Source organism: Protopterus annectens, chromosome 8.part0, assembly GCF_019279795.1.
Source record: "Protopterus annectens isolate FY-2018-M chromosome 8.part0, PAN1.0, whole genome shotgun sequence".
Classification (NCBI taxonomy): domain Eukaryota; kingdom Metazoa; phylum Chordata; order Ceratodontiformes; family Protopteridae; genus Protopterus; species Protopterus annectens.
The window spans coordinates 222,639,422-222,665,760 of record NC_056741.1 but is presented as its reverse complement, the minus strand read 5'-3'; the positions used below and the strand labels follow the sequence as shown (position 1 = coordinate 222,665,760).

Here is a 26,339-nt window from a genome sequence, read left to right as displayed (position 1 = left end):
CTTTCTAAAGGTTCCTAATTGCTGAAATTGTCAAGGTAATTTGTTCGAGTTGCTTTGCTGTAGCATTACACTTGCAAGTAAATTTTCTCTCTAAAACTATTCTTGAAACTGACATCTGTAACTTAGTGCGGTTAAAACAAAGCCATTGTGCAGAGACAAGCTTAGAGTAGTGAGTCTGCACATTAAATGCTGCTAGCAAATCTTAGCACAATCTAACCTGGTCTAGTGCCAAATCCCAGACATCACCCAAGGAGACCTTAGCACAACCCAGTCCACAACCTACAGTAGGCCATCCAAATACAGGACTAGATAACATGGATATGCAATTTCTACATGTCTCTGTAGCCAGCTTGGTAGATATGGGTATCCTGTGACAATGTAGCAATTGTCTCATGTTCACGGACAACCATTTAATCCTTAAAGAAATGTGAGACACACACATGCAATTTCACTGGAGGCAAACATCTTGAATACAAACAAGGTTGTCAAGAGCACACATGCTACATCCACCACACAGTGTCCTCCACACACATAGATCAACTTATGCTGAGGCACTAAAAAGCAATCTTATCAAACCTCAAAAACCTCCTAAGCCTATAAATGGCAACACCTGTAATCAGTAATCTCTAAAGCACAACCAAAAGCAACACCAAACACCACACATATGCCTACACCCAGTGGATCCCCAAGAGCAAAGCCCATAAGGCAAACAAAGATTAACCAGGGATCTTGTTATAGGGGACTCCACTGCATGGCACACAGATGCTCTATTTGCTGGAATGAACAAGGAGATGATAACAGTTAATTGCTTATCCGGAGCCAAGATTTGCCATGTTACGCACTCACTCAAACAAATAATCCACAGGTATTGGTATGCTTCTATCATATCCCATATGAGCACTAATGACCTGAGGTGTACTTCCCTGGATTATATAAATAGAGACATTATTGAGCTCTGTGAACATGTGTTACAGGCAGGTAAGCTCCATGCATTGAGGACTATTCTACCTTCATCAATGATAATACTACAATACAACCAAATATTTGTCAGCATAGGAGGGAATGGTTAACAGACCATTTTGCTTTGCAAAGGATGGTCTGAACCTGTCCCCCCTAGGCTTCCAAATATTTAACAGTATGCACCCTTAGAACTATTTTTTAGACTGTGCCAAACTGACAAACCTACTGACGTAGCAAATAAAACACAAATAAACCTAAAGATTTACTGCTCAATACTAGGAGCCCAAACAAGAAACTGCATACCCTACAAGCTGTCCTCACTCTGGAGAATGTAGACACTTGTGCCGTTACAGAGACATGGTTTAAATTTACAGAAAGTATTTCAGTAGTGCAAGAAGTCAGTGCCTTCTTCACATTTAGACCATCAGCTGCACAGACAGGGACAAAAGAGGGAGGAGTCTCAATTTATATTAGCAACAAGTATAACTATAGGTTGGTTAAACATGATGATGCCCCGGAATTTATCCACATGCACATCACCATAGACAAAGTCCCATACAATATCCTAGCAAAGGATCCCTATAATTTCCTCTACAATACACAACACTGAAAGGTAAAATCATGAGACAAAAACAAGGAAAGTTTAAAAAGATGAACGTGCACAAAAGCAAAATCTATAACAACTAAAAAACAGCATTTTGTTTTTGAAAGCAGGAAGCATCTGAATGGAGATTGTAGTATAGTGTGGATCGGGTTGTCCCCACTGTAGTGCAATCTCAGAAAAGCTGCAGGGGGTGTGGGGGATGCAGGAGGGCTTGCCCCCTGCAGAAAGTAAGGTTGTATTTGAGGTAAATATTATAGTACCTTTGTTATTTCTTTTCAGCGATTGTAGGCAAAAAGTCCTTGCTGTATCCCATAGCAGTTGCCATAAATCACAAGTTAATTTAAAGGGACATATGTGTATTTGTAGTGAGTGGTTATGGGTGTAGAAGACCATTGAATTGCACATGCTTGTTTCATTGCTATGGATTTTGCTTGTGCGCACGTTCAGCCTTTTAAACCTTCAGTGTTTTTGTCTCGTGATTTTAACTTCTCGGTGTTTGTATGGTCAATGAAATGACAGAGATCCCCTAGCAACCTATAGGTCATCTTCTATGTCCCAAGAATCCCATAAGTCATGCCTAAACCTACTGGAAACACTTACCATTAATCCAAATACCGTATTCATGGGAGGCTTTAACTACCCCTCTACAGACAGGGAAACATACACTACCTCATATTCTAAGGTACAACGATTCCTGTATTTTATTAATACACATATCCTTGACCAGAAAGTGTACACACCCACCAGAGGTTAAAAAACATACTGGACCTGATACTCACCAGTATGGTAGAGTGCTGTATCTCCTCCAGTATCATATCCTCACTGGTGAGGTCAGACCACAACACTGTCACACAAACCAAAAGACAGCTGGTTCACCCAGGCTAACACTGTGCTGAAAAGCAAATAAACTGTCTGTGCAATCCAGTAATAAAAGTTCTATTAAAATCCAACATTTAATGAAAAGAATGAAATAAAACAAAATAAGAATAAAAAATCCCTTGTCCAATGATAAACACTTTCAAATAGCTCTTCTTTAGATCGCATAATCAAATGGGACATTCATCTGTATATATAAGCCAGTCAAAATTATTCACCCAATGAGAATATCAACACCAAGGTTCCAGCCAATCCATATTTGGATTTCTCCATCTGATTTGCATAAATCGGGTTAACAATCCCATTTTCTAAATGGATGCCTCACACAGCTTGCTAATGTTCAGTACTAATGAAATATGCAAAGTAGGTGATGTTAGTAACCAATAGCACTTCCAAAAGAAGTAACAGATGAAGCAGCTAGCTTTCATGCATACTTAGAAGCATGCCTCACACTAATGTATTGAAGTCAGAATATGCAAAATAGGTGAACTAAACAACCAATAGTGGCTTCCAAAAAACAGCAAAAGACAAATCTGCTAGCCTTCATGTATTCTTATTAGTTTCATAATAGGAATTTATAAAAGTCAGCAGATTTGTTTTTTGCCGCTCCTTGGAAGCCACTATTGGCTACTTAGATCATCCATTTATTGTTTGTGCCATTTTTCCTCTATTGAATATTAGAAATATGTAAAGAACTGCTTTTGGGATTATTTGACAAGTTTTTAAATAAGAATACATGAAGGCTAGCAGATTTGTATTTTGCTGTTTTTTGGAAGCCACTATTGGCTGTTTAGATCTCATTATCTGCATATTTAGCCAAATATCTTTACCCAAATCAGACAATGTGACCTAGACAAACTAGAATCATGCTACAATAAAATAGCCAAGTTTGCTACTAACTCAACCTATATAACCCATCACTGTGCTGCACTAAAAGAACTAAAATGGCTTGAGCTACCACAGCTACTTAACTATCACCAGCTGGGCACAGCCTACAATATTCTCAAATATCCTGAAAAAAAAAACCTCATTATCCAACCTACTTACTGTCTATACTGTAAACCAGTACCTAAGATCCAGTGAAAAATCTCTCCTCTCCATCACCAAGGCTAACAATAATGCAGGGAAAGTGCTCTACTCCCACACCGTTGACAGAAATTGGAACTCTCTTCCCCTATCCGTGTCCACTGCCCCCTCCACATCCATATTCAAAAACTCCCTCAAATCGCACCTTCTTAGTACCTGGTTATGCCTTTGTATCCCATAACCCTACCCATACTACTATTAACTCCCCAAACTCCTCTCTGATCACATGCTGGATCTCTGATCCCCTGTAGACTTGGTGATCTGAAAGGGTACTTTTAACTGTAGAATCTTACTTGATATATTTTCTTCTCTTACCAATGTATAACTGACATTGTCTTTTTACCTATATTCTATATCTTCTTTTATCTGTAGTGTTTTATTCATTTCTTGTTATATTACCATGCTCAGCATATATGATAAAACCTGTTTTGTGTATTATGCTGGATGTACTGTAACTGACATTGTCTTTTACTTATGTTCTATATCTTCTTTTACCTGGAGTGTTTTATTAATTTCTTGTTATATTACTATGCTCAGCATACATGATGTAACCTGTTTTGTGTATTATGCTGGATATACTGTATTGGTATAACTTGATGCTGGACCTTTTCTCCACGGGCCACCGCTGCAAATGGACCTGGTCCAGTCGGAATTTCCCAGTTAACAAATGTAAAATAAATAAATAAATACATATTTGCATAAGCACATCCGAGGTCATTGTGCTTTGGCGTAAAGTGCAGCTGAGTTGTGCTAATGCACAAACATTGCTGATAGCCTCAGTGCATTTGCATAACTGACTATGAATGCCAGCCTATTTACAAGTATCTACTCATACCTTGCACATCCTTACTCTTTCTTCTTCTGTCACTTCCATACTTCAGACAATTTCTCTCCCTGATTCCCTTTCTAAATATGCCATAACCCTGTTTTTTTTTCTTTCACTTCATATTTCAGTCCCTGATTGTATTATACTAACTTACCCTTAATTTCACTGTAAAATGGATACAATTTCTCTAAATAGTAAATCATGATCATGTAAGTTGTATTTATTCTTAACCAATGTTTTCACGTTATGTCTAATTTGGTAGAATTATTTAAACTGTAGATGTATTTATATTATTTTTGAAGAGTGTAAAATGATTGTTCTTAAAATGTTTTTGTAATACTTTGGAGAGTCTTTCCTCAGGCCTCCACTGAAAATGGGCTCCTACCCAGTCAGACTTTCCCTGCAATCAAATATCAATCAATAAATAAATAAATAAATAAATAAAGGTTTGAAAGTGCATTTAGGTTTATTAACATTAATTGGTTGTAGGTTGTAGTTTTTAGGTTTTTCTATAAAACTGTGGAGTTTCATTTATTCTGAATGAACTCTGAAGGCTTATTGTCAGGGTGCAACTTTACACTTTTTTTGCAATGGTTAATAAAGCTTCACTTTTAATTATGTTATGTTATGTTATGCTTTTGTCAGTGTTTATATGAAATTACTTCTTTAGTTGTTGCTGGACTGTGCATTTAAAACAGTTTAAATTTGACCAGTGTGCATGTCTACTAAAGTCAGAAAAGTGTTCTGTAATCCATCTAATGTTAAGGTGTATGGCATGTCAGTTATAGCAATCATTGTCAAATAGCACACCTAGCTATAGATGCTGCATCATTACTGAATGTAGTGCTGTGTTCTGTGGTTTTCAAATGAGTCACACAATGCAGTCTGAAAAAAGTATACCAGTACCTTATTAAACATATTCTTGATATAAAAAGGTAAAATATTCAGAAACACTACAAGACTTGTCATATTTTGTTACAGACTATGTAGAGATGATCTCTGTCTTGTTTACAGGGTAATGTCTGTTTTTTAATTCTCAAGAGATTATGCTTAGTACTTGTTAGTGGAGATAATCCTTGATTAGGGAATCTAGATCTTAAAAATAATATAGCAATAACCCACGCCTGGGTGTGGGTAATGCTGGATTTACCCACGATTGGTGTGGTTTGGTCATGAGGGTGAAGCCCGAGTGGCCAAACAAAGCCAACCATGGGTAAATACAGCATTACCCACACCCAGAAGTGGGTTATTGCTATTATACAATGACATTATTTAAGAAAAAAAATAATTACTTTTCTTAAATAATGGCATTGTATATTGCCTCCTTGCTGCCCTTCCACAGCTGTCTGGTATTCTACAGCAGTTCTGATGTACTGCGCATGCGTTTGCCTACACAGTACGTCAGAGCTGTGGGCAAAAGCAACGGAGAAAGCAAGATCTCTGTTGCTTTTTACAAACTGTTTCGCTATGTTAAATGGGTTTAACATAGCGAGACAGCTTTAAAAAAAGCAACGGAGATTCTCTGTTGCTTTTTTTAAAGCTGTCTCGCTATGTTAAACCTATTTAACATAGCGAGACAGTTTTGAAAAAAGCAACAGAGAAAGCAAGATCTCTGTTGCTTTTTACAAACTGTCTCGCTATGTTAAAGGAGTTTAACATAGCGAGACAGCTTTAAAAAAGCAACGGAGAATCTCCGTTGCTTTTTTTAAAGCTGTCTCGCTATGTTAAACAAGTTTAACATAGCGAGACAGTGTGAAGCAACGGAGATCTTGCATTCTCCGTTTCTGTAAAAAAAGAGTTATAGTAATGGAAAACATCCGGGCGACCAGACCTTTTTCCATTACTATAACTCTGATTTACAACGTGCACGCTGACCAATCAGCGTACACGTTTTTGGATATTAATGGGGGGGGGTCATTGTATAATGTTGAATATTATATAATGGCATAATAGACATACAGCAGAACCTTAAATATGTATTTATGTATTTATTTATTTATTTTATTTATTTTACATTTGTTTACTGGGAAAGTCCAACTGGAACAAGGTCCATTTACAGCGGAGGCCTGGGGAGAAAAGCTCCACATAAAACATTATGTACAGTGGTAAATGTACAACCAAAAAAGATATATCATACAATGGTTTGTTCCAAGCTTAAATTACACATAGTAGACTCTGGATGGCAGTATTTGGGAGAAAAGACTCACATTAACTGATTCAATCAAAAGACATATCACACAAGACATAGCAATTTACACATAATAGGCCCTGTATGGAAGTATTTGAGTACTGTATGATAGAGATAGTAAGCAGTGAGAACAGGAAGGTAGCAAGAATTGGAGGAGAGCAGGAAAGCATTTATGTGATGCAAGGACAGAGCCAGGATTGCACTAGGTGTGACTTAAGTGACTTTTTGAACAGTGAGATAGATGGTATTGAGGAGATATTTTGGGTGAGGTTATTTCATTTCCTAGTGATGGTATGAGAGAAAAGAGCTTTCCCTGCAGTATTGTTGGCTTTGGATATACAGAGCAGGGCTTTGTTGGATGAGTGTAGAGGACGGTTTGCTGAATATTGGTTTAGTAGTTGGTTTAGGGCTGGAGTTTTGTGGGGATTCTTTAGTATGTTGAAGTTGAGCACTAGTTGGTGGTAACCAATTAACTGAGAGAGTTCTAACCACTGTAGCTCCTTTAGGGCAAGACAATGATGGCTTCTAAAAGTGAAGTTATTGGTGAATTTTGCAATTTTATTGTAACATAATTCTAGTTTGTTTAGGTCTGTTTTCCTGATGTGGGTTAGGATTGGTTATGCATACATTAGGGTAGACAAAAGGTGGGTTTCTGCTAGGGTGATTTGTGCTTGGTCTGATAGGAACTGTTTGTGTTTGTATAAAGTTTCTAATTTTTTATGTACCTTTTTAATGGTTTGAGAGATATGGACATCAAAGTTAAGATACTTAGGTATTTCAACACCAAGGAGCTCATAGGAGTTGTCGCCTTTGTGTAGGGGAATAATATATGACACTTTCCATAGTTCGGGGATGTAAGCTTATTTTATGGAGCAGTTTATAAGAACTGAGACAGGGTAGGCTAGGGACTCTGCAGCTAATTTTAGGAAATTAGTGGGTAGACCATCTGCTGCGAGAGTGGTGGGTTTTAGTTTTGAGAGTAGTTTTTTAACTGTGGAGGTTGGTACAGGTGAGAGTGCAAAGGAGGGTATATTATTGTGATCTATAGTTGAGGTGAATATAGAGTTATTGTTAGATAGCTGGGTAGATAATGAGAGAAAAGATTCTGTAAAGTGATGGTTAAGTTGAGAAGCTATGTTGTCATTATTAGTATTGGTGTTGGGAGCTGGGGTGGTAGATTTGCCTGGTTTCAGAAGGGAATTGATAGCTTGCCAGAACTTTTGGGGGTTTTTGGAATATTTGTTTTGGATACCTAGGAAGTAGTTTTGTTTATCCATTTTTTGTTTGTTTTTTGACCTGATTCCGAAGTTGTTGATATTTTTGTCTATCTTGGCTAGTCTTATTCTTTTTCCAGATCTTCCAGGCATTGTCTCTGGCTTTTAGTAAGGCTTTTGTGGTCCTATTTAGCCAAGGGGGCATAGTTAACTTTTGTTCTAAATTTCCTGATGGGAGCTACTGTATTTAGAACATTCATAAAAGTACTATTGAAAAACTTAACTGCCTGGTCTAATGCTGGAGTTTGTAGTGGGTGCCAGTTACACTGTTGTAACATGCTGTTAAGAATTTGTGGATTTACCTTGTGTTCATTTCTAGTTTCCTAATACAATATGGGTTTGGGTATGTTTACCTGTTTACGAAGGAGGAATGTGGGGCAGTGGTCACTCAGTTCGTTAGGTAGGTAGCCCACATTTTAATTTTTTGGGGAAATTCCAATCGAGAAGGAATGTTTTTTGGATTTTTTGTCAACCTGGTGGGTTCTTGGATTAGTTGTGAGAATCCAAATAAGTTAATATGGTTTGAGGGACTGTTGGGACTGTTGGAGTTGCAGGCTAGCCAGTCTAGGTTTAGGTCGCCTAACAGGATAGTTTCTTGGCGCAGGTTGATTGTAGCCCATTTTAACATTTCCTCTACTACAGGTGTGTTATTTCCTGGAGGAATATAACTGCAGAGGATGGTGATTCTCTTTTTGTTTTTGAGGGACATAATGGAGCCTAATGTTTCTGCATTCTGAAATTTGGGAAGTGGGGTTTTCAGAGGCTGGAGGTTAAGTGTGTTTTTGAATAAAATTGCAACACCACCTCCCTTTTTGGTATCTCTGTCTTGCCTTAGGATGCTATAACCTGGGGGGAGAATTTCTTCATTTTGGGTGGTGGGTTTTAGCCAAGTCTCAGTAATGGTTAGTATATCAGGTGAGTAGTGGGCTATGAATGCATGTGGGTCATGTAGTTTGTTGGATATACTTCTTGAGTTTAGGTTAATGATAAGTAGGTCTGCCTTTTGTTTGTCTGAGAGAGTTTTGTTGCATGGATCTGGTTTGGGTGTATGTCTCCTGAGATTAGTAGCCATTTTTTAAGGAATAGTTTGAGTTTTATAGCGTGAGCTAGCTCTGTATTTACTCTAGATGCTGTTTGTATATTGAGAGGTAGTGTGGTGTGTATTTTGTATATATAAAATAATGAGGTATTATTAAATAGTGTGGAGAAGATTACAATATTTTTGTGTGTATGCATGTGTGTGTAGGTATGTGTTATATGGAAGGTACTGTTTAATGGTATGTTAGTGTATAAGGATGTAGTGTAAGCTAGAGTAGTGAGAGTTAGTAGTGGTAGTGCTAGTATGCCTTGCATGATTTGTCTGGGTTTTAGGAGTGGGGAAGGTTGTAAGTAGGAGGATGTGGTATGGAAGTGGGAGTGGACTTGATATATTAAATATTTCATCTTGACTATACAAACTCTTGACCAGAATATACAAACTCTTGACCAGAAAATCATGAATGAGCATTTGCCCAAAATAACTATTTTACACAGGGATCATGTTGTGCATTCTACCATATGTGTGTGGGTCGCATCCCTTCACATTACCCTCTACTTTACATAAATATCTCTCAGGTTATTACTCAGTGAACATTCAAATAAATATTTTTTTTTACAAAAAACAACAAAATTTGCATTTGCATTTTTCCTTTTGGGGAAAAAAGAAAATCAAATTTTCAAAACCTAGCATTCAAATTAGCACAAAACATTTTAAAAAATTTCAATAAATTACATAATAAATTAAAAATGTATATAAAAAGGTACAACAAACTTAATCAATTATACTTTTTGCTAATTTTTTTTTTTCAAACAACTTCCTTGATGATGCATATAGGGTAAACAACTTTCAGATGGTTAGCTATATAAGGCTGATCAAGAAGGCCAGTCCATGATAGGTTTGATAGCTGATCTTATGAGACCTAATGGCATGATAACTTTTGTGTTAGCTTGTGGGCCAGGCATGTTGTGGGCTGTTAGATGGTTCAACACCTTGTGCTGTTTGTTTTGTACTCTTCTATGTCCTTTGTTGTCAGGCATCATGGTTCTGTTCTGTTGTCATGTGTTTCATGTGTTCATGTAGATATATGTCCACAGATATATATCATTAGGTAGTCATATGTGCATGCCTAAGGAGTTTTTTATTATTGTTTATTTTTTTGTAGTGACTCTGGTTTTTATATTATTGTTTTTTTTTTTTGTCTGTAACACTTACAACTTCATTTCCTACAGTCCTTTTACAGGTTTTTGCTAACTATAATGCATATTACTTATTCATGGCACATCCATTTGCAGACAACCATTTGCATTCTTGAGGTGCATTGTGTTTTGCATGTACACATTCACACACACACATCTAATCTCAGCATATCCATCCCTAAACCCTCCTAATGGTGTTTACGTGGGTTTGCACATATAAGACTGACTTATTTGCAGTATGCATCCAGTACAACCTAATCACCCACTGCATCCTGCTATACCCAAGTTTGCCAGCTAAGGTCAGCAAGCAGGGAATTCTAGTTGTTTCCCTTCTCCATGTGATAGGTGAGCCAACATCAGTAGCTCACAGTGACTCCCATCCTACCCCTTCAGTGGCCAGAGCTCGTAACCAAACTCACATTGTCTGAGCATAGTCAGGGGATTTATCCATCTGCACCACAGAGCTTTTATGTGGATGAATGTTTAACAGCTATGGTTATTTATTTCATTGTAAAATCATCCCTCCAAAGGATTTTAAAAAAATGTGAAGAAAAGTACATGTTATCCCAATGGCATTGGGGTGACTTCAACAATACAACCACATGAATACTGAACCATTCTAAGAAAATATATTAACATTCTTTTTCTGGAGGTGTATTGGAGAGTGATCCATTTGAAATAATCCCAAAGCATACATGGTTGAATATGGAGGCAAGCAGCTATGATTTTCAGCAGAACAATGGTATGGAGGCAAAGCTGGACATTGATTTCTATATGTAAAAATATTTCATGAGGAATAATGTCCAACAGCATACACCTCCAGAGTCAGCAGAGCCAGACTCTGAACAAATGGGGCCCTATGCAGGGTAATGAATCAGGCCTCTTCCTGCCATACCAATATTACTTGTTTGTCTCTCCCAAATTACCATAAACACTTTAAACTTGTCAGTGTACATACTACTACCTTCATTTTTACAATTATTACAGAGATATGGATTTAATTTAAAAATTGTATTTCAGATTTTATAGAAAAGCACTGACAGAGATTTTCTAAACAAAACAAAACACTCTCACATTGAAAACAAACAGCATGAACAGTAAACTTCTTTTTCCCCGAAACTCACATTTAATTTAATGCATCTGGCAACCCATTAAACTACAAGAGACATGCTGGGATTCATACTCAAATAATGTATAATGAAGAACTAAATAGCATCTATGCAAAGGATGAAGGAATTCAAAAGACAAATGTGTAGCACATTTAACAGCCTGAGTAAGCCCACTGGACTCAAGTGTCCCTTTTCAGGAACAGTAGAAGAATGTTGTCTGGTGAAGTAACCTGTGTGTCCTGAGGAAGACAAATGAAGGCTGAGAAAATTTAACAGCTCATTGCCTTACTCATCTGCACTAACTGCTAGACAAACTACTGCAGCCAAAATACACTACATTTCACACATGCATGCCTGAAAAAAAAACTTCCTAGTGATTTACTGACAACAAGAAAAAAGAAGTCATTAAAGGAGGCCTGGCAGTTGGTGTAGAGGATTAAGGCTCTCAGCTCCCATAGCTAAGATGCAAGATTTGAGTCTATACAGCTCTAAGTAAACATTTAGCTAGACAACCCTATAACTGTGTCGTTCTCCACACAGAAACATACACACAGTGCTTATACAAAGAACTGAAGAAATAGTACCTGTTCCAACAATGCTTGCAGTGGTTATTTTCTATGAATGAAATTTTGTGTTTTGTGAAGAGCTTAGCATGGTGCTTCAGGTAATACATTAAAAGAAATTCAGCATTTGCCCAAGACCACTGTCTTGGCTTTTAAAAACTGCTGTTAAATCCCAGAAGATTGATTTGCATCGCAGCTCCAGTCTCACCGGCACATATTTGGAGCTGAGCACCAAATTTGTGGAAGCAGCTATAAGGTGGTTCTTGTATGGCTGTGGCTTGACCCCCTAACAAGCATCATGCCCTAGGCTGCTGCCTTGATTGCCTTGTGATGGATCCAGCCATGATTACACTTAATGGGTTTACTACACTTATTAACATGATCACGAAAAATATTTTAAAAAGTATTCCACATTTTAGCTGTATCAGATGAGACTTCCTCAGATATATCTATAGAGTTAATCATATGATGTATGTCTGTACTGAAAACTTTTGATTTATTAAATATTGCTTTGATATAATGTTATAATTATAAATAATTCATAGCTGATAATTCAGAAGCAATGTGATCTAGTTTTCCTAATGGATATAACCATTTAATGTTCATTAACTTATCAGGTATATTTGTAGCTAGTAATTCTATTCTTTCCTCTTGTAGGAAAGTTGCTAAGCTGCACAAAGTTTTAATAGTATTAGTGGTAGTAGTAATAATAAAGGAAATAAATATTAAAACAAGCAAAAATAACAACTTACTACACCAAATATCTAATTCTAATTCTAGTATAAACATATTTTTCTAGAACTATGTCGGATAACCACTGTAGCTATAAGGTAAAAGCTAACACTAATATAAAATATATATAATACGATGCACAGAAATAATATAGCTAAGCTAGACATATGCACAAAGTGTTTAATTTAACTAGTATAGAGAGTGGATAACAAGACAGGTAGTAGTTAACATGGCCTTAATCAGTGCAGACCATTAGGTAAAAAGCAATGGAGATGTGTTTCTTGATATTAAACTCTGCTTTTCTATGCAATTTGAATAATGTGGAAATATTAATATGCTGTTATAATGTATCCAGCTATCATGAAAGCAGTTTTCAAAGGGAAAATATTATATTCCTTGCCTGAAAAGGTGATTTATGTTTGTAAAGACCATAGTGTCAGCAATCTAATAGAATAGTAGGTACAGCTACAGTGGTTATCCAACAGAGTTAAGCTATGAATCAATGCTGGTGGTGAAGTCCTGTTTCTGGTGTTGGTATGCAATTATAAAAGGAAATGAGGTCTTGGAAAACTACAGAAGTTACTGCCTTTTAAACGAAGATTTGCACATGATCATTTGTGGAATGATCTGGATAACTCATTGCTTGAAGAAGGAGGAGAGGCATTTTTATACATTTGTGAACTGAGTAAGCTCATGGAGTATATACATCCCTTTCCAGAGGTGACCTGGGAGCACTGTCTCTTTAAGTGACTTTCTCAGTATCACAAGCTAGGCAAATAGAGGTAAAAGGCGGCAAACATTCTACTGTGAGTACAGTCAATAGCTCATTAACTTAACTCTCTGTACTAATTAAATGCAAGACATCATATCAACCAAATAGGACAAGAGAAGCTGCTAAAGGTTATGCTGCTAAATGCCAGGAGCCTTAACATGAAACTGCACTAACTGGAAGTAGTCCTCACTCTGGAAGACGCAGACATTTGTGCAGTCACAGAGACCTGGTTCAAGGCCGTGGAGAGCACCCCAGCCATACCAGGTTACACCTCCTTCCACATGTTCAGACCACAAACTGAAGGCATGAGAACTAAAGGAGGTGGTGTATCAATATTCATTAAAGATAAATACAGCTCCAAATTGGTTAAACAGTATGATTCCCTGGATATACTTCAGATGCAATTAACTGTTGGTAGGACACCTATTCAAGTCATTGCTAACTAAAGGACCCCCTCCATGAATCAGGACATCCACTTTCCCTATTTGGATCTACTTGCGTCTATCATGATACACTCCAAAACCATGGCTTTGGGTGACTTTAGCTACCCATCCATTGACTGGGTAAATTACTCATGCTCAAACTCACTTGCCCAAAGCTTCTTTGACTTCATTAACTCCAATGCTCTTTACCAGCTGGCTGACACCCCCAAAAGGGGTGCCAGCACCCTAGATCACGAGCTTACCAATATGGGGGACCACTGTAGTACCCCCACTGTGAGGCCTTCCATGGTGAGATCTGACCACAAATCAGTTTCATTCAAAGTAACTATCACAACTGATCCCCCCCAAACAGCAACTAAACTAAAAAACGCCTTCAAACCAGATTATAACCTGTTACAGGATGGTACAAATAGCTTCACTGCACCCCTCAGATGGAACTGGCAACTATGCCGAGTTCTGCACTAATGCTTTATACAAACACCTGTATAGCTGCATTAACTTGGACCTGATAGGACTAAAACAAGCTCCTCAAGGAAAAGCAAACCTGCTGGTGGACAACTGCCATTATAAAACCAAAAAGAAGGAACTGAGATTGTGTAAACATTGGTCAATGGCAAAATCCAGGAAAAAGCCAAAAAAAAAAAAAAAAACGGACCAACAAAGTCGGGAATCAAAATTTGTGATCACACTGAAGAAGGGTGTTTTAACCTGACAGCTCTGTGGATGTTTAATTCTGTGCACATTAAACTTTGATTCCTGACTTAGTTGGTCCATTTTTTTTTGTTTTTGGACAACTGCCGTTAACAGGCTTTACAATAAGAGGAAGAAATTTCTGTTTAAGAATAGGAGGGAGTGAGCTCTAAACTGGAAATACTCCCTCCTCAGCTTAAACAAGCAAATAAGACGTCTTGTGAAGTCCTCCAAAGCAAACTACGAATCCAAATTAGCTACCTCAACTAAGGACAACCATAAGCCATTCTTTATTTACCTCTGTAATCTAAAAAGAAAGGCCCAGGTTTGTGCTAAACTGGTAGTTAATGATGTTACATATACTGAGCCTGTGGACATAGCTAACCTCTTTGCCAACAGGTTATGTGAAAACTTTACTCCCCTGTGCCCACCACACGTATTCCGTGACATACCACCTGTCCTCTATCTTGTATCATTAAAGAGCAGGTTTTAAATCCACTGTATAAGACCTGATAACATCCCAGGCTGTGTCATATATGTGCTCCAACAAGAATTAGCAACACTGTTGCTAACCTTTTCAGTCATAGTCTAAGCACCGGCTTCATCCTAGATGATTGGAAAATGGTTACCGTTATTCTTTGCATAAAGGTGGTGCTTCCACTGACTCCAGGAACTATAGACCTATTAGCCTAACTCACCTTACCTGCAAGGCCATGGAGTGAATTGTCATGGACCTTATCAACAAAGTTATAGGTAATCTCCAAACACTTGACCCTACTCAGTTTAGATTCGTCAAAGGGAGATCATGTCTGTTAAACCCGGTGGACTTCTTCGAGGCAGTTACCAAGGCCCTATACGAGGGGAAATCTATGCATACCACCTATCTAGACTTAGCCAAGGCTTTTGACACTATCCCCCGCTCAGGCATCATTGACAAACTCACCAAGCTAGGTATCGACCTTTATATTGTTAGATGGGTCACTAACTGGCTCACTGATAGAACCCATATAGCCAAAAAAGAGGAATCAACCTCCAACAGCAGACCTGTGACCAGTGGTGTTCCACAAGGATCAGTCCTTGGACCTCTATTTCTTATAATCTATTTCTCCAAAGTACAAGCAAAAACCAAAGGTCTGTGGCTGATGATGACTGTAAACTGGGAGAGCAAAAGCAATCAGAACCTTGACTCCTAGAACGTAGTAAAAATTCTCCTTTATTCAAAATAATCCTGGAACGAGCGCGAAAAAAAAGATAAAAGTATGTTCTTACAACAGTACTAAGCGGCTTTCACCCCATGTGTTGGCATCATCACATCACAAATTCAATTAATAACACACGTCGTCCACTAAAATACAACAGATTGATGATTACTTATCAATCAACACACAATAATAATGAAGGGCTAGATTAGATTTGTGAGTGTAGTTTACATACTATAGAAATACATATAGTAGAAAATAATGAGTAGAGTCAGTTTTGTGTTCATGAATTACTTAGTCACAATAAATTATTTATTACCATCTAAAAATTCATAAAAAACTACAATAGTCGTGTTATTAAAATAACAATATTACATTACAATAAAATATTAATTAATAAATATATAAAATATGAATGACATGTAAATATAATTTTAAAAAATTTTTTTAACAAATTTTAATTCAAAATAAAAAAAATATAATGTAAATCATTATCATTTAATCTTGTTAATAATTAAAAAATTATTTATAATTATATATAAAATAAATAAAAAAAGCTAAAAATATAATTTAAATAAATTGTGATTTTAACTTCAATATCTTAAATAAGAATTGATTTAACTTAATAAAGAACCTATTGGCATTTAATCTTATTTGCAAAATACATTATATAGCACTTCAACAAAGCATACCAGTCACCTCCTCAAACCAACATAACTTGAGGTATTCTGTCAATTACAAAAATTGAAACAAACATAGCGAGACATTCACAGCCTTATAAATGAATAAAATTTTTGTTTCATAGACTTCATATAACTGATGTCATATGTGTGTTCAATAAACAATCTTTTTAATTTCACATGTTTTTCTTCCATAATTTGCTCTTATTCCCTTGCATTCCTGATACAGTAATATACCATGCCTTGTAACACAACCATGTGGACCAGTCATCCTCAATTAGAATTCAATAGAGTATTTTAAATTATAGAAGTATTGATAAATCTACATTTCGACAAACCACCACATTATATTCAACATAGATTTTATTCATTATCCATGATTAGGTTTTTATAGTTAATCTTTTAGTTTTCCTAATTTTTTCCAAATTTAGGTTTATTCAAGGCAATATTCTCCCCCTCAATATATATTCCTGTTTTATGTTATTTGGAGAGTGTATATTCACTACATCAATTAGTTTTTTTTTTTAAATTTTAAGGAAAAGGGATGACAAAAAGAATAATGTCAACACTGCATCCAACCATGTTAGATGGTATGGGTAAACATATGATAGGTGAATAGATATGATAGAGTTTATATCACGACTAATTCTAGATACCTAATAGTGTTGCTCTTTTTAATATTACAGACTCACTAAAAATTTAAGTATTTGCATGAGTAAGCCTACAGACCCACACAGCATAGTTGCCAAGGCAGCAAGCGGTGAGTCCTCAGGGAAACAGGTACACGTCAGGGACAGGGGATATTTTGTGTGCATCTCCTTAATGTTATGTGCTGTCCCGTGGCAATTAGGTGTGCATTAGGGTCCAAAGGCATAGGTTGCCCATGCAATCAGCAGACTTAACGATTTTAATTCAATTTCTTTGTGCAACCAAATCGATGCTTCAAAGGTTCAGTAACATATAACAAGGGCACATTTGAAATCGAAATAAAGAAGGACAAAAGAGTGACTCAAAAAAAACTCAAAGCTGCAGTTTCTTTTTAGAGCGGCTGAAGAGAATTAAAAAGACATTTAACTCCTTGAGTGAAGTTTTATCCCGCCCACCAGTTTTTAGAAGGAGTGCAATGTTAAATTTCAAGAAGATTTGGGACTTTTACTTTTTTTCAAGTCTTTTTTGACTTTATGAAAATTGATAGCCTAAATGAAGCATCGTAACTCAATGGGAAAATGATTTAATTTTAAATTTAAGTATTATGTTAAAGATACAAAATCTGTTTCGGTACTATTTAACATCAACGATGGAAACTAAATAATTTAGATATTGAATATATTATAATTAGATTATGTTTGAATTGCTTACAAGTGAAGAGACACTAATGAGAGACAGCAATGGATAGAATAACAAATCAAGAAACAGATATTAAAAAAATATAGAGAATAATCAGACACAAAGACTATACAGTAGTAATGAGAATGTAAAATAATTTACCAGCTATTAAAAAATTCTAATTCAAATCAATTTGAATCTTAATTAAAATGTAATAGGGATGACCATGATGAAGGTTATAGATGATTTAATGACACAGTGTTAATAGACACAGTCAGTTTTAACATAAGCCAGTAAGAAAATAGAGATCAGAGATTTGATAGGAGAATGCAACCAGAACTTAAAACAAGAAGATATTACAATTATGCAAGGAGAGGGCAAGATGGGCAGAATGAGAGTAGAAAAAAGTGAAGGTTGGTATGAGTCTGATGTGAAACAACATGGGCAACCACTTGGATTTTCATAATTTTGTTTAGAAGGGAATTTGATATATTTGAGTTTTGAGACGAAAAAGCACCAACAATATATGCACCTTTTATACAATATATGGGCACATGTTATAGAATTTAAGCATATACTTTAATTTATATATATAATTTTTCAAAGAACATTAATTTTACATTCTCTTTTACTATTTTAGTAAACATTTTATTACATTTTGCCTGAAAGAGCATGCAGGTTTGATGGATGGAAGGATTGATGCACAAATTTATCATTATATTACTGTGGAATTTCCCAATATACCATCTATTTTTTGGGAAAAAAAAAATAAACATTTATTTAGATAATCCTCATTTTTAGACCAATTTTCTGCCTTAAAGGAGGAAAGACTATGAGCAGGCCTTATTTGATTTGATTTCAAGTGTAAGAACAAATTTTCACACATTATACACATTTTCACAGATTCATGGATTCTATCGATTTTTGTTTGAGATTTTGTAAATATTTTTTGTGGTTTTTATTGATGAGTAGAATGTTCCCATTTTGTCATTAATTTGTTTGATGTAGTGAAATTTGTTCCAGTGTAATTCCAACACAAACAAACACAGCACTCTGAGTGTAGATTGTTGTCACGATAACTGACAGATGCTTGAGAAAATATTTTAAAATAATTTTATATTCTTTAATATAGACAAAATAGGTGTTGCAATGAGAACATTATGGGACCTAAATATACTTTTATTACCAGTAGGTCTTGGCAAAGCATGGTTTACCTAATATTTTTTTTAAAATTTTTTTTTATAAAATTTTTTGTTATTTTAAGATTTTGGATTTTATTTTAATTTTTTTGAAGAGGGTCTGAAACTGAGCTCAAGATTTTTTGCATATATATTTTAAAATTTAAGTTTTAAAAAAAATTAAGAAGCTCAAAATAGAGAAAAAAGATCAATTTAGAAGAACAATATATAATCATTCAAGTTAACAAAATCAAATATTTATCCCGGAAATTTTTACAGCTGTAAACCTATACAATGAAATAATTATGAAATCTAAAATGAATAAATGTGGTGGTTGGTCGTGATATGTATTTATCAATAATGGACCATACTTATTAATTTCTTAATACCTTAAAAGATGATTAGATGTCCTGGGTTTGTTTGTGTAACACTTGCATGGTTGTGTTGCATGCTACTGCAACAGTTTATCAAAAGCCTCTATATGGGAAAAACAAACAGAATTAAAATTTAAAGATTATTAGATTGACATCAGGACTACACATGACAAAGTGCTTTTTTATATTGCTTTATACATTCATAGTAATTCCAAAAGTTTTTATTTTTTTTTTTTTTTATACCTCAAATTATGTTTGCTCAAGTTATTAACATTAAGACTTTGCTGGTGCTGAAATTTGTATTTTGGATTTGGTTATTTGGCAGTTAATAGGGTGAAAATGTGGTAATGAAATATCATCAGCCAAGTCAATAATGAAGTTAAAATGAAGTTAAAATCACATAATATTTAAATTTAAGTAAGGTTTTATTTATATTTTATTATATGTATATTTTTTATTTAAATTTTAATTTTTTTAGGAAGAGATTTAGATACATTTAGAGATTCCACATTTTTTTAAATTTTTTAAAAAATTTTTTAGAAATTTTTAAAATTTCATATTACATATATCATTAATATGTATTATTATTTAATATTAATATTTATGTATAAATAGTATTGTAATTTAAATTTTTACTTGATTGTAGTAGGTTGTTTTTTTGAAGGTATTAGAATTTTACACAAATCAATTAGTAATTCACATACAGGAAACACAAGTACAAACAGTTTCACTATTAATATATATGCTGATTCCCACTGCTAGTTGAGAATGCATTCATTACACCTTGCTGATTGTGTGCTTATTTTGAAAGCAAGGTTGGTGTATTTTAAGTACGTTGTTGACGCATTGGCGCGGAAAGGTGAAACTCTCTGATAACCCTAACAACATGTGGCCTAATACTGTTGTAACTGTGTGTTTTTTTTACTTTTTTTTTTTTTTTATCGCTTTTGGGATGTTTATTGAATAAAGAATATTATTTTTTTAAGACTAGTGAACTGGTTTGGAAGTTTGTAAACTGGGAGAGGTCATAGAATCTCCAAATGATGTCAACATCATACAAAAGGGTATTACACAACAAATGATTGGCGCCAAAGTCTTTATTTATTTTTATTTTATTTTATTTTACATTTGTTGACCAGGCTGGTTCAACTGGATATTGAGTCCATTTTCAGTTGAGGCCTGGGGAGAAAAGCTCCAAAATACATTTATTGATAAACAGAAATTACAGAGATAACACTTTAGTTAATGAGCATTTACAGTATCAAGTTCTTTCAGGTGTAAAAGTTAGGAATTAACATACTAACAGTCAATTTACTTGTGGACTAAAAATTAGTAGGCAGAAAAGGTGGAAGTACTAGAACTTGATGGAAATGTTAGTCAAGGTTTATGCAGGGGCAGAGCCAGTGGGTTCTAAGGAAAGGTTTGAGCTGGGTTTTGAAGCAGTGAGGAGAAGAGATGGAAGAGAGATTATAGGAAGAGAGTTCCAGGAATTTCCAATAGTGTTAGAGAACAAAGAGTTACCTGCCGAGTTGTTGGTTTACAAGTTGCTATGAGAAGTTTGTTAGAAGAACATAGGCTTTTGAGGTTGCAGTAAGAAGTTATAAGGGAAGTGAGTATAGGGGTATTAATGGGCTTGTACAGAATGTTTTGGGCTAAGGAGAGTTGATGAAACAAGATCAGATTTTGCAATTCTAGCCATCCTAATTCCTTTAAGTTTTTGCAATGGTGAGTTCTGAAAGTAGAACCAGAGACACATCTGGTGATACTATTATAGGCAGTAGACAGTTTATTGAGGTTAGATTTGGAGAGGTTAGTATAAATAGGTGAGGCATAAAGGAGGGTTGAAACCAGATGGGAGTGGGCAATGGAGGTTCTGGCCAGTGGAGTAAGGAATGCTTTGATTCTATAAAGGGAGCCTAGTTTTCTGTTGACGTGTTTGTTATTTATGTGAGAATCAAAGGATAGGTTGTTATCTATTTCAACTCCCAGGAGCCTAATGGAGGGGTCTGGAGATATACTGGTGCCATTATTAGAGAGGACAGAGAAGATGAGAGGAGGGGACTTGTGGGTGGGGGAGAAAAGTAACAACTTGTTTTTTTTTAGGGTTTAAGATTAGACATCGTTTAAGGAACCAAGTTTCAGTGGTTAGAAAAGTCTGCTGGGTGATAGAGTGTAGTTCAGAGGCAGATGAGGCAGAACAGATCAGAGTAGAATTGTCAGCGTATTGTATACAGGTAGCTAAGGGAATACTAGTTTGCAGATCATTAATAAAAATAGAACACAGAAGGGGGCCAAGAATAGATGTGGATTGTCTGAAATCACTGTCACTTTATTCTGTTTCATACAGACTACTCAGAGACAATCTCTGTCTTGCATATAAGGCAATCTCTGACCCTGCTTTATTGAAAATGCTGCATATTCGCAAGTCAAATGGTACACGGGTTACTCACTCTAAAGACCTTAACCTGATATATGACATTATTAGAACCTGATGGAGGGACAGCTTTGTCTCCCAGAGGTTATCACACCTTTGGAACAGACTCCCACGTCATGTCAAACAGAGCATCTTGTTGGCCCTCTTGGACAGGGGTAATAGGTGCTGATCATGGAAATAAGGCTAGAACATGGCTAAGCTTATAATGACCCTAGGGACATTAGCCTATTAACTTCCTATGATCCTGTGAGACACAAGAAGCCATTTGACAGAAGTTAAAGATGGAAAATTACATGAGATGACTGGGTGAAACAGGCAAAAATATAAGTTGAATTTTAATGGAGCTGACCTGAGAGACACAGACTGCATGGAAGAAAACACATTTTGCAAAGTAAGAATGGAGAGTGGGTCATCAGAATACTGTTTCCAACCTCTCCCCTACTTCATTTATTCTTTTGTTCTTTTTTGTTCCTCTAGTATATCTTTGGAAGTGGACTGGAGTGGAAGTGAGAGATGTGAGACTAGCTTTCTGCATGACTGAGCAACCATTTCCATGGAAGGCAGCGCATGAAGGTGGAGGTTTAGCATCCTTGGAAGGTCATGCTCAAGGTACCAGGAGAAGATCCTGTTATTGCATTGAAAGAGTATGGAAAGCTGGAATATTTCTGTCATGTTCTATAAATATACCACTGTACACACAAAAGGCCAGAGGAAAATATGTACTATTGCACCTTGGGGTTTGTTTATATTGGCACAGCTACTGTTGAAATGAACCTTATTTCTCAGTGTTCAGTTACAACCAATTTATTCAATGCTGTTTTCTCTTACTACAGTGTGTAAGTCATTGTTTGTTGTATGGCTTATATGGGGTTTGTTTTGTTGTACTATTTGGTGTGAATATACTTTTTCCTGCAATGCACAGCATTAGTTTAATGTGAGTTTTTTATCTGTTTGCTAATTAGGTAAGCCCTCTAGACATGTGTCACTTTTCGGGGATGATCTTGGAGCACTGTCTGGTGATTTAGACAAATGAAGGAGGAAGGACTCAGGAAGTAGTTCAGTAACAGCTTAAAAGCTTAGTCTTCTGTACTAAATACCAGACAATACAAGGCTGTGTTACTCTTTCTTTCAGGTACTTGTTCAGGTGTGAATTTTTATGGCTGGGGTCTAGATGACCACTGAGAGCATATGTCTGGTTTATGCAAGACTGAATATATTAGAAAGTAAACTGTTTTGCTATAGCTTTTATTTTTATACAAAAAATAAAGAAACATTTATGGAGTATGACTTTCTGTAAAATTATAGTATTTATCATGAATGTTATCACTATCCAGTGATGTAGACTTCTATGGGAGTCTTAGTTCATTAAATTGCAGTATATGAATCTAAAAGTGTGACAATCTAAAATTTGTGTCATGGTAAATGTGGTCTAATTGTGAAGAGGACGGGGCTACATAAGTGTAATAGGAAAGACAGCACAGAAGATTAAGCCTATGAGCTGTTCATGAATGGTGCCTTGTTGTACAGGGTTTGAGTCCCTTAGCTTCCAGTTTAGTCTGGGATTTGGCACAATGGACTAAGACTATGAACTGTAAACAAGCTACTTTCTTTGGTACAGGGTTTGATTCCCTCAGTTTTCATCTGGCTAGTGTATGACCTTCAGCAACTCACTTAAACAGAAAGTGCTTTAGAGCAGTAATGAATGTGGCCTTGGCTCAGTGATGATCTCCTGAACCGCTTGCCTAATAACTGCCTATATATTTATTTTATAGGTTAGGTAGAGTAGGTTATAGTTCTGCTCTCTGAGGTCTGGGGAATACCAGTTCAATTAATAGGATGAAGAAGGTCAGTGTAAAGGGAGAGGGAAATTATTATACTTTTTTTTGTGGGGATAGAGTTTTGTACAATTCTGCACACAGAATACAAGAGGTATAGGAAGGTGGTAGATCACAAATAAGTGTCAGGGAGTTTAAGTATTTAGGAATAAATGTTAAACATAACACATATAAATTAATAGTTGCATTTGCAGGGCTTTTAATAAGGAATTAGACAAGAGTACATTGGAAAACTGAGAGGGGAACTGATTGCGGGTATGGTAGTAGGCTCATGAGTCCTATCCCTTGAGAAATGGAGAAGAGAAAATGTTAAGGCTTACCTTAAGCCATGCATAGGTATACCACCATTGTAGGTACGGGTTCCATTCTTACAAGTGGGAATAATAGCTAGTAAACAAAATTTGCAAATCAGTAGTGAGAGGGGAAAAATAAATGTAGACAAACTTGGAGAAATGGAGGAGGGAGAGTGAGAAAGAATGGACAAGAGGAAGCAAATATTTGACTGGAATTGGTTAAAAAAGCAAACATTTTACTGGAATCAGGTTATATAGTTATAGGTGAGCGTGATGTATGTTTAGAATTAATATTGACTGGAAGAGGCAGTGATGTACAATAAAGAAAAAGAGAAAAAGAATTAGTATGATGAGGAGTAATCTACAGAGGAATGGGTAATGCAGTGTGAGTTATCCATGTAGACTGATAATCCAGGTCAGAGAAGGGTACTGGGATACACAGGAGAGATATTGGTTATAAACAATTAAAAAGTAAGGGGGTCAATGGAGGGTACACATTGGTAGTAATGTGGTAGAAGGCAGTTGGGGGGATTCTTACCAAAAAGAAAAGCATAAGCCATAGTATGGAAGTAACCCAGAGTAATATAAATGACCTGCTGACACAAGGGGAGCATTGGTGCTCCTGTGGAGATTATCAAAAGGTCATTTAGATATTGGTCTGAATAGTTCAGAGGATCAATGTTGGTTGGGTAACCACGTGCAAAAGCAAGAACAGAAGTTGCAGTGGTAATGTGTGAAAGAGTGCACATTGTCACAGGACGGAAAATGTACTTTGATAAGAGCATAGGAGAAGAAGATATGCTATCAATAAAGCAGTGAATTGGGGGGGGGAGAAGTCAGAGAGACAGACTCATCCAAAGTGTTATAACAAAAAAAGTGGGCTTAAAGTTAATAAGAGCTTGGGGGCAGGTTTTAACAGTTCTGTGACGCTGTCCTCCTTTCTTTAATGGCAAAAGTTACAGTGCTGGTTTCCAAAAATTAAGGGAGACCCTCAGGATATGGCTAACACCCAGCCAATATCATTTTGCAATGTGGATGTAGAACTATTAAACAGGTTTCTAGCAACATGATTACCCAGGTGGGGGTTATAAAAAATAACCTTTTGCACAACACCAAAATGAGAAAAACAAAGAAGGAAGGAAGTGGCTGATTTTACACATTTTGACAGGTGAACTAAGCTGTGCAAAATTATGGAAAGTGTAAGTGGTTGTTAGAGGACTGAATGAAGTCAAACTGTATTGTATTTGTGTTTTCAGCAAGCATACAGAAAATGTATGCTAAAAAGTACATAGCTGTGTGGGAATCATGCAGTTGTTTTTTTTTTTTTTTTTTGTGTAGCATCTGATTCACATTGGCAGAGTATATTCTTTTTTTAAGATTTCAATAAATTATGAATATTATTTTTCTTCCTTGTGCAGGGTATTGCTGCACAGATTCCACAACCAACAAAAACAAATTCCTTTGAACTATCTTGAAAGGGGGGAATTTGAATAAACTATACTGACAAGAGGTTTTTCAGTGTTGCCTAGTTTCAGAACACCCCTCTTGGACATGTGTTAAGTTCTTATAGGTAGTTAGAATTCAAAACTTAAAAAGTGTTACCGAAATATAAACGCTAGGGAAAATCTTTATTTACCAGTTTAACACTTTTTTATCCACTGTTAGAAAAACATATATATAACTGGTTACACTTACAAAAACAGGCTTTGAATAATGCCAAAAACTGCTATTACACATCAAGCATTTCCTATCGTGAGCTGATGTGTAATTTCATTTAGGCTGCACTTGTGTGGTCCTAAATGACAATACATTTTTGAATAACTGTCATCATACATTACATAATATACTAACTACCAATCAAGCAATGGTTTGACAAGAATTATCAATTTTTTAAAATTGCCTTGCTAAAAGTAGTTAGCCAAACATTTATCTTTTCCCCTTCTCCTTCTAATGTTTGCACCATTTTGATTCCAGATACCTCCCTCCTCAACCTGTTGTTCAAATGTCTCTAAAAACAATATTTTATTGAAACATTTCCCAGTTTAGTTATTTTTGGCTCCTATGCCTCCTATCAAATTATTGGGTGGCTTGGGGTATATTTTTCTGTATATTTCTCAAACCTCTGTATACAGAAGAAGAGGTACAATAACTGCCCTGCAGAATGCTGTGCAAGTGCATGCTTCTACACCCCTGCATTCTATGGTTAGATCACCTGTGGGCTTCTGCACCCTTTACCTATTTTGAGGGAGCTGCAGTACTTGACCTTCCATCAGGTGAAGCTCTTGTAGTGGGTCTCCTCCAAAATCCTTGCCCTGGGTTCATGAAGCTGACTTCAGCTACTTATTCTTGTCCCTCCCTAGGGGTTTGTCTACTACCCAAAACGCTTGTCAAACATAGCTCATTTGAAGTGCAGCTTGGAACAAAATCTCTGCATTGCAGAGAGAGCTTTTACTATAAAATCTAACCAGTGTCACTACAGATTATTGAGGTGAAACTCCTTAGGAGTCAACACCCCAAAGGAAAAATGCAGGGGAATACAACCCTGTTCTCTGTCTTCCATAAGAAATCATCACTTCTTTTGGAAAAAATTTCCCTTCCTCAAGTTGGTGCAACTATGGAGTTGGTATATATATATATATATATATATATATATATATATATA

At 36.0% G+C, this 26,339-nt stretch overlaps 1 protein-coding gene across 1 annotated transcript in view; it reads right to left on the bottom strand.

Moving 5' to 3' along the window:
* The window catches only part of LOC122808713 (complement C1r subcomponent-like), a 365,688-nt gene that overhangs the window by 297,441 nt on the left and 41,908 nt on the right, over positions 1-26,339 (bottom strand). The window lies entirely within an intron of this gene.